The following is a 14,641-nucleotide window of genomic DNA, read 5'->3' as shown; positions in this document are numbered from 1 at the left end:
AAGCTGTGAAGTTCAAAACACCTGAGCAGTGGTAAATCAGATACAAGAAAAGAACTGAAATACTCTTTAAACAAGTTCAGGTTTAGGACCTTCATGGTGGCTTGTTTGATTATAACTATTATAATCATACAGGGGGGAAGCACAGTGATCTATTGGTTTGCATGTCTGCCTCACAGTTCCTAGTTTCGGGTTCAACGCTCACCTCCAGTCTTCCTCTGTGGCGTTTGCTTGTCCTCTCCATGCTGGGGTTGGTTTTCTCCAGATTGGAATTTCTCCCACATTCCAAAAACGTGCACCGTGAGACATCAATGAGCCTAACATACATTGTTTTCTACGAGAAAAAGTAGTTTGGAAGTTTGCACACTGATTGAGGAGTATCTGCAACATTTGCACAATAAACATTGTCCCACATTACCGCACTACTCGTCACTTTAAACTGCATACGTTCCTTGAAGTCTCGGCGCCCTTTGCACAATGGCCATTGCACCGGACTATTGCTATATTAGTCATTCAAACTGCTCTAAGTGCTAGAGGACTCTGCATCTTTTTGCACAATGGTAAAAATAAAAATAATTGTACCGGCATTACCAGATAACGGGCAACCCTTAATTGCTCAGTGACTGTTTTTGTCAATGTCTTTATGTCCCAAAAATGTTCTCTGTCAATTGACTGTCTGTTGTCCTACTAGAGCGGCTCCAACTACCAGAGACAAATTCCTTGTGTGTTTTTTGGACATACTTGGAAAATAAAGATGATTCTGAACAACTAGGCAGCAAGGTGACATAGTGGCTCGCACATCTGCCTTGCCATCGGAGGTCCAGGCTTCCAAACCCTCCCATTTTTAGCCCCCATGCTGGGTTAATTAGAGATTCTAAATTGTCCAAAGGTGTAAATGTAAGTGTGAATGGTCATTTGTCTATATCTGGCCTATGAACGGCTGACGACCAATCCAGGTTATAGCCCGCCTCTCCCCAAAGTCAGCTGGTATCGGCTCTAACTCACCTGTGACCCTAATGAGTGTTAAGTGACAGCGGTATAGAAAATGAATGAAAGGATGGCTAAGCACATTATTTTTTTTTTGTATTTAAAGGAGTGTAAACACAGACGCATGCAGAGACACACAGTTATTTGGTGGTACACAGTTTTGAATATTTGCAAGGATATTACGGGCGATAAAACTGCAAACTTCCAGATCAGATGAGCAAAGTTTTGATTTTTAAATCAGATATGTGCACAAAAGGCTGCCTCCTGTCTCATTTTAAAAACACAGCTTCAGATGTCTTATCGGCATTAAGCTCAAGGACAGCATCGGGGAATGTTACATTACAGCCTTATCTTGGTTAGATTACAAACGCAGCGCTTCTCTGTGAACACCATTGCCCCCTCTGGCTGAAATGTAACTAGGTCTTACAGTGGAACCTCCATAGTCGAACACAATCCACTCCCGCACACTCGTCAACCACTGATTTCAAACCCAAATTGCCCATTTAGATCCTTTGTCTTGGAATAATTTGTTCCAATGTCCAAACGATCTCCGTTGTAAAACCTTTTATAAACTGTAAATACAGTGATTTAGGTAACATTTTAACATTATTAATTGTTATACAAACATAAGCGCGGTTTAAAATGCTCATAAAGAACTCTTTGTAATGAATAGGATTGCCTGTATGAATAGGTGACACAAACTATGACCCCAAAAATATCATTTCAAACTCATTTTACAACATACCCTTTAAAACAAATGGTTTATACATTCATTGATTTTGAAGAAATGCCCCTGAAGTGTGCATGTACTTGCACATGGGTCAGTCTCTCCGTAACTTCCATGCACAACCCAGGCCAACTTAATTCTTCCCCGGCATGCAAAGCTTGACTCTCAGTCGAGATGTATCACTTCGACATACAGTGAACCTCCCCATTTTTTTGCCGTTTTGCATTCACAAATATGCAGTTTTTTTGGGAACTCATGCCTGTGACTCCCTCATTTGATGAAAAGCTCAACTATTCACAGTTTTTGTGCTCAAGCCACATCAGTTAAATTGTTACTTTGGCGGCATCTGGTGGAATCTTGTCGTTGTTTTTATGTTTTATTCATTGAGTGTTTTGTTGGCGGACCTTGAATGAACCTCGTGCACTGTCAAAAGTGACACCAGCAGGGATTCAATACTGTACTTTCTTGACACCACTACACTACTTTTCTCTTTAGACAGGGCTTTGGAAGCATATTGTGGCATCTTAGGGTGTTTCAGAGGGGGAGAGCACAAAATCCACGAAGAGGATAGGTTCTATGGAAAATGCAAATCTGTGAATTTGTGAATAGTGAACCACGAATATGCAGGGGATGACTGCATTGCTTTAAGGTGTTGGACTTCGGTGGTTTCACTTTACTAACAACTCCTTGGTAATGCATGTGATTTACCTTCATAGATTGCCGACAACTCATCCATCCAACCATTTTCTGAGCCGCTTCTCCTCACTAGGGTCGCGGGCGTGCTGGAGCCTATCCCAGCTATTATCGGGCAGGAGGCGGGGTACACCCTGAACTGGTTGCCAGCCAATCGCAGGGCACATGCAAACAACCATTCGCACTCACATTCACACCTACGGGCAATTTAGAGTTGTCAATTAACCTACCATGCATGTTTTTGGGATGTGGGAGGAAACCGGAGTGCCCAGAGAAAAGCCATGCAGGCACGGGGAGAACACGCGAACTCCACACAGGCGGGGCCGGGGATTGAACCCCGGTCCTCAGAACTGTGAGGCAGACGCTCTAACCAGTCATCCACCGTGCTGCCTCCGCCGACAACTCACTTGTTGTTTATTTCACTTGACGTGGCCTTTCCCTCGTCTTTGCAGTGACACCGGAGCCTGCGTCTCCCTCCTTGTCAGATTGCCGCAGTGTTAGTCTACGCTTACAATAAATTGAATTACCTGAGAGCTTAAAAGCATTGCTTGGTAAATCACCACTACCCTCAACACTACATTATGTTGAATGCCCTTAAACAACCTGATGTAGACATGTTGGGCTATATTCCAATCACCCATACTGGTAAGAGCTCAAGGCACCTGCTCAGGCTTGTTCAGGACTTAAATGGTTAATGTCTGGAGGCGCTAATAAAAGAGTTGTGTGAGACATTTGACAGTAATTTTAAAGGTTATTCACAGTTCTATTATGTTTTTTTGTATAACTGCAGTGCCATTATCTGACTAGTTCGTGGGTTAGAGGAGGTCAGGGTGTTTTATAGTGTTTCAAATTGAACTCAAGCGCAGCAGTGGTAAAAATGACGAGTGACACACCCCGTCCACTGAATTTTAATATATCCCAGTGCTTGGAGATTAATCGTAAGAGAAATAGCCTCAGTTATTTCCCTTTAATGGCTAATGTGTGTTAGAGGAACGCCAGCTCCCTGAGAGCAATAATATGTAAAAAAAAAAAAAAATCTATTTTCACTACAGTCTGGCACTCAGAGTATTTGTAGGATGATTTGTCATTACACACACTCGGCAATTCAACATTGACACGCTGCGTTCAGATTGCCCCTTGCTGTTTCTCACCCGCATGCCGTCACTGGATATTTTTTTCCCCCACCATGAATGGCCAAGATGATTGCCCATTATAATGCCTGGCTGCGGTCTCCGAGCAATGTCAGGCTCTGCACGAGGTGCTGTAATAAAGGCATTGGTGTGGTGAGTCTGTATTGTAAAATAGATATTGCACTTTCGGCAAGGCAATTGTGTTTCAAAGCAAGGTGACGAGCTGATATACTGGCTTCTCAGGGCATTTCGTATACACTTTGAAATTATGCTGGTAGGAGAGGGAAATGTTTGCTCGTGAAAAAGAACACATTCAACAGTTTTCAAATGACCTCAGAACAATAGCAGTGTATTCTTAAAAAATAAAAAAGCGAATAAAGCTCAAAACCCTTATAATGGCTTAAGTGTATTTTAATACACACATTGAAATGCATTGGGAGCATTCTATTCCAAATCAAAGCATGAAAAGAAGTTGATAACACGTATGCTTATACAGAAAGTGAAGCAAAATGAATATGAGGCTGTTTCAAAATAAAGCAGTCTCAGCATTTTTCTTTATAACTCAAACATTTACTGTACGGTAAATTAAAAATGATTTATGTCCCTGTCACTCACTGAATTAATATTTAGTCATAGAACCGCTGTTTATGGGACCCACCTCACACTTGTGTTGCATGGAGTCGACTAGTTTCTGCCACCCTTGAACTGGTATTTCAGCCCAGGGGGATTGGTCTCCTGTCCATGATCGTATATACAAACAATCTGTACTAACTAATATTAACAACTCAACCACTTTAACCGCCTTCAATGTTTTCTTGTTTTAAAGCACAATGTTATTCCGTTTGCCTTGAACCTGCTCCCAAAAGTGACTGAACTTGACAATCGCGAAAAAAATACAGCTACTCCCCACCACAAATCAGGCAAACGACCCATGCAGATATACAGTCATCTGTCGTTTATCGTAGCGGTTACGTTCCAGACCACCCGCGCAACAGAGGAAATTGGCCAAGTAGCCACCAAATATTTATGTTGTTTATATATATTTTAAAGCTTCATATATATATAATACCATAATATATGCATGTGAGGTGCAGGTATTATTTTGGGGATGCCATCTTAATGTTCTACACTGAAGTATATCTGTAACTTTGAATATGTGTTTGCCTTTAAAAAGTGAGCCTGGCCAGTTGAGTGACGTGGAACTCAGCGAATGAGAATGCAGAGTTGGCTGGACATTAACTGGCTAAACCGTTAGCCACGATGTGCGATCTAGTATGCAGTTTAGACCATTGGAAGGTCGGCTAAGAATGTGCTGGTGTTTACTCTATTTTGTTACCATTTGTTCAATAAAGCGCAACACGTTCCAAAAAAGCTGGGACACGTGGCAAAAAAGACTGAGAAAGTTGAGGAATGCTCATCAAACACCTGTTTGGAACATCCCACAGGTGAACAGGCTCATTGGGAACAGGTGGGTGCCATGATTGGGTATAAAAGGAGTTTCCCTGAATTGCTCAGTCATTCATAAGCAAAGATGGGGCGAGGTTCAACTCTTTGTGAACAAGTGCGTGAGAAAATAGTCTAATAGTTTAAAGACAATGTTCCTCAACGTACAATTGCAAGGAACTTAGGGATTTCACCATCTACGGTCCATAATAACATCAAAAGGTTCAGAGAATCTGGAGAAATCACTGCATGTAAGCGGCAAGGCCGAAAACCAACATTGAATGCCCGTGACCTTCGATCCCTCAGCCAGCACTGCATCAAAAACCGACATCAATGTGTAAAGGATATCACCACATGGGCTCAGGAACACTTCAGAAAACCAGTGTCAGTAAAAACAGTTCGGCGCTACATCTGTAAGTGCAACTTGAAACTCTACTATGCAAAGCAAAAGCCATTTATCAACAACACCCAGAAACACCACCGGCTTCTCTGGGCTGATGCAAAGTGGAAAAGAGTTCTGTGGTCCGACGAGTCCACTTTTCGAATTGTTTTTGGAAATTGTGGACGTCGTGTCCTCCGGGAGGCCAAAGAGGAAAAGAACCATCCGGACTGTTATGGACGCAAAGTTCAAAAGCCATCATCTGTGATGGTATGAGGCTGTGTTGGTGCCATTGGGATGGGTAACTTACACATCTGTGAAGGCACCATTAATGCTGAAAGGTACATATAGGTTTTGGAGAAACATATGCTGCCATCCAAGCAATGTGTTTTTCATGGACGCCCCTGCTTATTTCAGCAAGACAATGCCAAACCACATTCTCCACATGTTACAACAGCGTGGCTTTGTTGTAAAAGAGTGCAGGTACTTGACTGGCCTGCCTGCAGTCCAGACCTGTCTCCCATTGAAAATGTGTGGCGCATTATGAAGCGTAAAATACGACAACGGAGACCCCGGACTGTTGAACAGCTGAAGCTGTACATCTAGCAAGAAAGCTGCTTAATCAAACAATTTGATTGGGGGAGCCGTGTCACATGGGTGGAGTTGCAATGCATACAATTGTTTTGTGTATTTCCTCCTGTATACATTTGTCACTGCAGGTTAAATGAAATAAGTGTTCGTCAAAATAATCTAATCATTTGTCATTGTCTTTATAGAAAGGCATTTGCATCTGTATTGGGTTCCCCCTTTTTTTGTAATATACACTGGGTACAGAAAGTATTCAGACCCCCTTAAATTTTTCATTCTTTTTTATATTGCAGCCATTTGCTAAAATCATCAAGTTCAAATCAAGTTAATTTTTTTCCACATTAATGTACACACAGCACCCCATATTGACAAAAAACGGTAATGTTGAAATTTTTGCAGATTTATTAAAAAATAAAAACTGAAATATCACTCAGCCATAAGTATTTAGTCCCTTTGCTCAGTATTTAGTAGAAGCACCATTTTGAGCTAAGACAGCCATGAGTCTTTTTGGGAATGATGGAACAAGCTTTTCACACCTGGATTTGGGTATCATCTGCTATTCCTCCTTGCAGATCCTCTCCAGTTGTCAGGTTGGCTGGTGAACGTTGGTGGACAGCCATTTTCAGGTCTTTCCAGAGATGCTCAATCGGGTTTAAGTCAGGGCTTTGGCTGGGCCATTCAAAAACAGTCACAGAGTTGTTCTGAAGCCACTCCTTCGTTATTTTAGCTGTGTGCTCAGGGACATTGTCTTTTTTGAAGGTGAACCTTCGGCCCAGTCGGAGGTTCTGAGCACTCTGGAGAAGGTTTTCGTCCAGGGTATCCCTGTAATTGGCCGCAGTCATCTTTTCTTCGATTGCAACCAGTCGTCCTGTCCCTGCAGCTGAAAAACACACCCACAGGATGATGCTGCCACCACCATGCTTCACTGTTGGGACTGTATTGGACAGGTGATGGTTTTCTCGACACATGCCACTTAGAATTAAGGCCAACAATTTCTATCTTGGTCTCCTCAGACCAGAGAATCTTATTTCTCACCATTTTGGAGTCCTTCAGGTGTTTTTTTAGCAAACTCCATTCGGGCTTTCATGTGTCTCGCACTGAGAAGAGGCTTCCGTCGGGCTACTCTGCCATAAAACCCTGACTGGTGGAGGGCTGCAGTGATGGTTGACTTTCTAGAACTTTCTCCCATTTCCCGATTACATCTCTGGAACTCAGCCACAGTGATCTTTGAGTTCTTCTTTACCTCTCTCACCAAGGCTAGTCTCCCTCAATTGCTCAGTTTGACCTGACGGATGTCTTACATTTCAGGATTATGGAGGCCACTGTGCTCTTAGGAACCTTAAGTACAGCAGAAATTGTTTTGTAAACTTGGCCAGATCTGTGCCTTGCCACAATTCTGTCTTTGTGCTCTTCAGGCAGTTCGTTTGACCTCATGATTCTCATTTGCTCTGACATGCACTGTGAGCTGTAAGGTCTTATATAGACAGGTGTGTGGCTTTCCTAATCAAGTCCAATCAGTATTATCCAACACAGCTGGATCCAATGAAGGTGTAGAACCATTTTAAGGATGATCAGAAGAAATGGACAGCACCAGAGTTAAATATATGAGTGTCACAGAAAAAGCTCAAAATGGTGCTTCTACTAAATTCTGAGCAAAGGGTCTGAATACTTATGGCTGTGTGATATTTCAGTTTTTCTTTTTTAATAAATAAGCAAAAATTTCAACAATTTACATTTTTTTCTGTCAATATGTGGTGCTGTGTGTACATTTAATGAGGAAAAAAATGAATTTAAACGATTTTAACAAATGGCTGCAATATAACAAAGAGTGAAAAATTTAAGGGGGTCAGAAAACTTTCCGTACCCACTGTATCAGGCTGTCGCATAAAGCCGTGTTATGAAGAAAGGGCCAATACTTTTTAATACTACATATTCGTTGTTCGTCTGTACACGCTGGCGCCTCATACAAACCGCAAAGCGCTCTGCGTTGTTTTCTGTTTTTTTTCTGAAGGTGCTTCTTGCTACCTGTGCCAAGAGCTGGGTAATTGGCTGTAGCAAAAGCCTGGCATGTGTTGTTTTAAGATATTGGACTGACATGCACAAGCCACACTGACAGAAAGGAGGCAAGAACACCACCACCCCCTCCCTTTAACTCCGACCATAACCAGCAGCCCATTTTCTCCCTGCTTATCCTAGCAAGTCGGTGGAGGCTCGATACAGGATGCGTTGTCCCTTCTTTGTCAGCTTCCATTCACCTCTCGTAAGAGGTTTCTCATATCTGAGTTAGATTGAGGCCCAGCTCTGCAGTGCCACAATTGTGCCAAGGAAAACCATTTTTGTGTTACCAATATGTGTAACCTTGATACTATAAACAATATATATACGGTATGTTTTTACACACGCGCATCTTAATAGATTAGAATATTCTAGAAATCATTTTGAGAGGGGAAGTTAAAGTTAAACAACTGAGATGATGTGGTTGCACAAGTGTGCACACCCTCTTATAACTGGAGATGTGGCTGTGTTCATAGTAACTGTAACCAATCACATTCAAACTAACTCATATTAAATGGGAGTCAGTACACAACTGCCTGCATTTTAAGTGCCTCTGATTAACCCAAAATAAGGTTCAGGTGTTCTAGTAGGCTTTTCTAGAATTTTTGTCTTCACATCTTACAGTTAAGCAATGCTCGGCCGTGCGCTTCCACGGCGCCTGAGGGATCTCATTGTTTAAAGGTATCAGGAGAAAGGAGCAAAAGCATTTCCTGTTATTTCCATTAAATATACCATGAAACGCAGTGAAGACAGTCATCAAATGGAGGAAATATGGCATACAGTAAGATTATTAACTGGAGGACCCGCCAATATTGATGAAAAGGAGGCTTTTCAGGGAGGCTGAATGAGTGTCTCAACTCACTTCAAATACTTCCTTGAAAGATGCCATTGGATGGCGCCAAAGCAATACTTCGAGCACAAAAAACAGCAAATAGGCGAGTTTTTCAGCAAATAACTGAGGTTCTAAAACAAAAAAAAAAACAATGCAAATAGGCGAACTTGGGAATGCTGCACCGCGAATATGCACAGGTTCACTGCAGAACAAACACAACTGTAAAATGTTCATGTGAGGCAGTTCTACGCATACATTCCCTTCCCATTGTAAAATGTGACAATTCTCATTTGACAAATCAACAGATATAAGCATTTGTACAAATAAAGGCCTCCTCTCAAAGAGACCCTTACTTCCAATAAGCAGCCCCTGCCCCTATTTGAGGAAATATCATAATCATTGTGTTGTTTTTAGCCTCTCAGCACCCACTGCAGAGATCAGTTTTGACTCCATTCGAGCTGTTCATATGTGCATATAACAACCGCCACACGAGTGCATTGTGTGAGCAACATGCCATATTCATTTTATGTCTTTTGTGCTTTTTCCACATGAGTGGTTGTGGAAACTAGAAGTGAAGCGTGATTTGCGATCACAACACTACCGCCAGGTTGACGCAGGCTCAGTATTTATTCAACAACCTCAGATGATACAGTTTTATAGGATCTGTGAAGCAAAGGTAAACGGTAGCGCAATTAAGCTGCAGCAATGGAACAAAATAAAAAAAAAAAAAAAAGAGGTCAGCCATTTGCCATCCCAGTTAAGGAAGAAAATGAAATGGTGTAGGATCAGCTGGCTGGCCCCTCAGGAGATGGAGAAAAGGGCGAGGGGTGGGGGGGGGGGGGGGGGGGGGGGGGGGGGGGGGTGCGGATGGGGTAAGATGATGAGGATGAGGAGGAGTGCTTTGCCGTTGTGTGGGTGTCAGTCATGATTAGGTAAGAGAGTGCCTCATCTAATGACACGGCATGGTGCTAGTAGTGCAGAAACACAAACAATGCATACCAGTGTTTTACTGTGCACACCCCCTGCAGCTGGCTGCCTGAAGATGTTTGCATAGACATACTTTCTCTCTAGAATATTTCAACATCTTTCCCCCCACCCCACTTTCCCCGAGAAGCACATTTACGTCTTCTACAAGACAAAAGGCTTTTTTTCTCTGCACGCTTCCTTGCTGTGGCGCAGTTGAAAGATGGAAGTGATTAAAGGCTCGCAGCACAATAGATCTGTGCGTGGTTCTCTCAGCTCTTATTGTTTCGATTGACAGCACTATAAATAAAGTTGAATTTGATTGTAATAATAAGAAATAACAACCATTAAAAATATACTCACCGATATTTCTGATAATGAATGTGGCTTGGTAGAGTATGTGCAAGTAGCAGTGTTCATTCTGTACTTGTGTTTATTTTTTTTATTTACTTAATAGCTACATTGTACTGAGCATTGTTTCATGTTCAGGTTGTTATTGATGTGTTTGACCCCTTTCAAAACCATTTTTAACTCTGCCTTTTACTATAATAATCGAGCGGTGACCTTGTTTAGTTCTGCGGAAGCTTAAGATTTGAACGCCCCTGCGGTCGACAATTTGGACAGCGACTGGGAAAAATATACCTGAGAGGTCTATGATTAGTTTGTTGTAATGTGTGACATCACAAGAGGCTTCATAAAATAAAAAATAAAAAAACTTGCTGTGTGAACAGAATGAACACTGCAAAGTGGGCTACTTGCACATACTCTACCAAGCCACATTCATCATCAGAAATATCGGTGAGTACATTTTTAATGTTTTTTATTTCTTATTATTCCAATCAAATTCATCTTTATTTATAGTGCGCTTTAAGAACAACACAGTTGGCCAAAGTGCTTAACACAGCATAACATAAACAAATAAACTTAAAACACCAATAAGAAAAAAACAAAACGGTACAATAAAAAACAAAAATGTAGATCTAAAACTAAGGTAAAAGCCAAAAGGGTAAAAAAGTGCTTTAAGAGAGGATTTAAAAACAGGAAGTGAAGAGTTTTCTCTTGATGACTTGCAAACACTGATCTGTTGACTTTAAGGAGCATTTAAATAATTTTTACAGTTAAGAATGTTATTTGTCAATGTTTTATGATGGCAATGCTTTGAACTACAACTTGACTTGCATTATTTGTTATAATAATCGAGCAGTAACCATGTTTAGTCCCTCACAAGCTTAAGATTTGACAGCCCCTAAGGTCGATAATTTGGACATTATCTTAGAAAATTATACCTCAGAAGTCTTTGATTTTAGATTGTCATCATGATGTGTTTGTTATATGATGAGTTTAAAATTATGTTGAACTGCTTTGGGATCATAATTTGTGGTGTGCTGGTGGTGTTACCTCTGTCTGTTGCCAGCGTGGATCATGCATGTATTGCTGCGTGGTGACTGTGCACAAGGACCAGTGTGCTTGCAGAGTTGCAAACCTCTGACTTATGATTTAATGGAGACGGCACGCAAGCCAATGCTGAGTTCAGGGCTTGTGTAGCTGTGAGAAAATAACTGCCCACCCCCACTCGCCCCCATCAGGGCACCGTCCACTCCTCTTCACGGGTTGCCTCGAGTATACTGTGTCCTTGCTCGCACCTTTTGGAGTCTAGGCACACCTATTGAGAGGCCCAAGCATCCAGTTTAGTATGCTGGTACTTAAGGCTGGATTGACTAGGTTTAAGGATGGGCATGTTTTCTCTGCAACCCAGTTTTAGCAGCCGTCGCAGAGAAAATGAGTTCTGAGGATTGGGTTTAGATTTGCCACTGTAGCACTTCCACTTCAGCAACCACCAGGGGAGAGAGAAAGAGAGCGAGAGAGAGAGAATGAACAGTGAAGCACAGCAGTGCTATCTAATAGATCAATTTGTAATAAATCTGTTGCCTCAAGCTGTTGTTTGGCCCAACTCACTATAAGGTGTCTGCATTTCTCCGGCAACAAAATGTTTGTCAGGCTGGACATTCAGTGCGCCTTACAGCACAGTTCATCTTTTATTTATTTTTTCCTGTGTGTGACGTTAACGTCGGTTTAACACATCGCTGTTCTCATCTCATCATCGCATTCAGTTGGTCAAAAGAAACAGAAGAGGGTATAACCAATCGATGTGACTGAGCGCTGAAATGAAGAAGTAACACTACTATCACATTAAATCTCCCCATTATCCAATATGAGCCATTAATCATGATGATGGAGCTATTGCTTAAGCTCTCAGCCAGTGTTGCTTAATGTATTTGCCAAGAGTCGTTCCACAATATAAGGAGCTGTTTTAGTCGGTGATCTCTCCCCCCCCCCCCACCACCGAAAATTAAGCAAGTCCAATTGGAAGGACTCTTTTATTATGACAAGGGTTTGATCATTGCAGTTAACAAAAGAACGGGCCTCTCACGGGATCCCACCACTCCTCCTCCACTAGCAGCCATATGGACCGTACTAATTGTGTTTTACGCCAACCATTTTCACCCATTCATCAGGGACTTGTGGGAGTGCTGTAGCTATAATGTCACCAGCAGTGGGCTGGCCTCGTGAAAGAAACATTAGCAAGCGTGATGAGAAGACAGGAAGGCAATCCACTCCACATATTGACTGAACTATGGAGCTTTTCTCTTCCTTTTTTCAACGTGTGATTTGTGTTGTATGCATTTCTCGCTTTATTCAGAGAGCAAACTTCGCTGCTGATACAATCTAATTCTAGGCACGTGGCCAGTGTATGTGTCTACTGATAGAAATAATAGGAGGACTTGTAGTTCCCTCTATTGCCACACATTGTCTCCCATTAATTTGCATACTGTTCATTCATGTTCTGACATTTGCCACGTCCAGCCGTGCTGCAGTTCATCCACTGAGACAACAGTGCTCATCTATTTTGTTTAGTGACAGCAAAATTGCTGAAGTAATGGTGTGGAATGTAAATGTGACATTCTCAGTATTTGCTGAGCCCTCCAGGGTGGCGATTGGTCACAAAGTGTTTGAAGCGCTAAGTGTGACTGTGGCAAATCAGTGTATGTTTTAATGTGTTTATAATATGCATTCATTAAGAAGGCACCTCTATGGAAAAAAGATCTGCGAAGGAGGCGTGCTGGTCGTAGAGGTTTTAAAAAAAAATAAAATAAAAAAAAAAAAAGGGGGGGGGGGGGGGCGCTTGTTACTTTGTGTCCCTCTTAACGGCGTCCTAGTAATTATTGAAATTTATGTTTTCTGCAGAGCTGTAAATCTGCGAGATATGTCCTGTTAATAAAGCGACAGAGGCAGCCCAGGCGTTAGGCTGGGAAATAAAAGGCAATGAAGCCTCCAACATCCTTTCCCCAGCCCCGGAATGAAGTGCCACAAGCCCTAATTAACGGAGAGGATGAGCGGCTCGGCACTTGCTAATGAAGACGCTCCTCTAGCCGCATGCTTCCAGCTCTGTCTATCTGGCTTTGGCTTGCCTCAGGTATTTTCTAGCCCTCCTCCCCCTCTTTTATTATGTGTGAAGTCGTGGATATCACCAGTGCACTGATGCAGTGAGAGAGGCTGTTTTGTTGCCAGGTGTCTGGGAGTCCTGCACAGGAAATCGGTGAGCTAGATGATGGTTATTGTAGCTTATGTAAATTGCTGCGAGAGAGTGGGAGAGACATTGATCTCTTGTCATTGATTCCATAGATCCTCTTTAAGATGACAATAAAGTTGTTCCTCCGTGTCATCTTCGAGCGGGCCCTTTTTAAATCAGCGGTGTAGCAAATTACTTCTGTCACCATCAGCCGCGCCCCAAAGCTCGAGCGGCGTTCTGTGATCATACGCTGAGTTGAAAGTCAGGTTAAATCTCGCTTTGCTCGCCTTTGTGTGGGCTTCTGTCAGCGCCGCCACATTGCAAGTCTTTGAAGCACATCATGTTGGTTTTGTAGTGCTGCCTAGCTGTAAGCCAAAGCGCTATGAATTTATAGAGCAACAAAGTAGCTGTAATATGATCTGATGTACTACTTGTACTGAAGGCACATGCTGTTGTGGAGGAGTGGGTCATGATTGATTGTTTGAAACCAGAGCTCTCCTCCGCTCCCACACACTATTTACCTGTAAGCTTTGCTCTTTTTTTTTTTCCCCCTGGATGGCCGCGGTATTCTCTTCCTGTCGCCTTTTCCCCCTCTTTGTTGTAGCAGGCAGCCCAAAAGCCCCTGGGGACAAACGGACAAATAGAAGACAGCAAAAGGTGAAGCTTTTCATCTTTCTCCCTCAGCAGCCCTCAGCCAGACAGATTTCGAGGCACTCAAAAACAGCAAATGTAGGACTCAGTCACTCAGCTTGAGACTCATCGTCCTAGTTGGCCATCTTGTGAAATTAAGAAAATATTAAATGCTGGTTGACAATCAGGTCTAGTTCTCCCCAGTCATCCTGCTCTTGTAAGACTTTAGATTATGTACAAAAAGTAACTTGTGGCTAAGTAGTAGTGCTGTGTGATATATGTATATCATAATGCAATATAAAAAAGGTAGACTTTACCATATGATACAACCCTCTGTCATTTATATTGTTATTTTGATGTGTGAAGTTTGGCTAAGCTCATGTACCGTCCGAGATGGTAACACAATAAGTCGCTTTTCTATAACGTCACCCTTGTGCCTCACTCTCCGGGCATGACTAATCGATTTCCACCTAATCCAACAATTAAGGCTTCTTTATACTCGCGCGGACGGCGACCGCGCTGACATCACTGCGGCTGTCCCATGCGTAGTTTGCCTTTATACTTGAGCGCAACCCACGCGCGTTGTTTTGAAAGTGTGCTGCAGTTCTCCTCCAAGTCGGGCGTGTCGCTACGGCTGGCATTGGAT

The 14,641-nt window shown here is 42.4% G+C and overlaps 1 protein-coding gene across 1 annotated transcript in view; it reads left to right on the top strand.

The window, feature by feature from the left end:
* The window catches only part of rerea (arginine-glutamic acid dipeptide (RE) repeats a), a 165,655-nt gene that overhangs the window by 950 nt on the left and 150,064 nt on the right, over positions 1 to 14,641 (top strand). The gene's annotated exons all lie outside the window — the stretch shown is intronic.

The sequence above is a fragment of the Phyllopteryx taeniolatus genome, chromosome 1 (genome assembly GCF_024500385.1).
Source record: "Phyllopteryx taeniolatus isolate TA_2022b chromosome 1, UOR_Ptae_1.2, whole genome shotgun sequence".
In the NCBI taxonomy this organism is placed as follows: Eukaryota; Metazoa; Chordata; class Actinopteri; order Syngnathiformes; family Syngnathidae; genus Phyllopteryx; species Phyllopteryx taeniolatus.
This window is presented reverse-complemented; position numbering and strand designations above follow the sequence as displayed.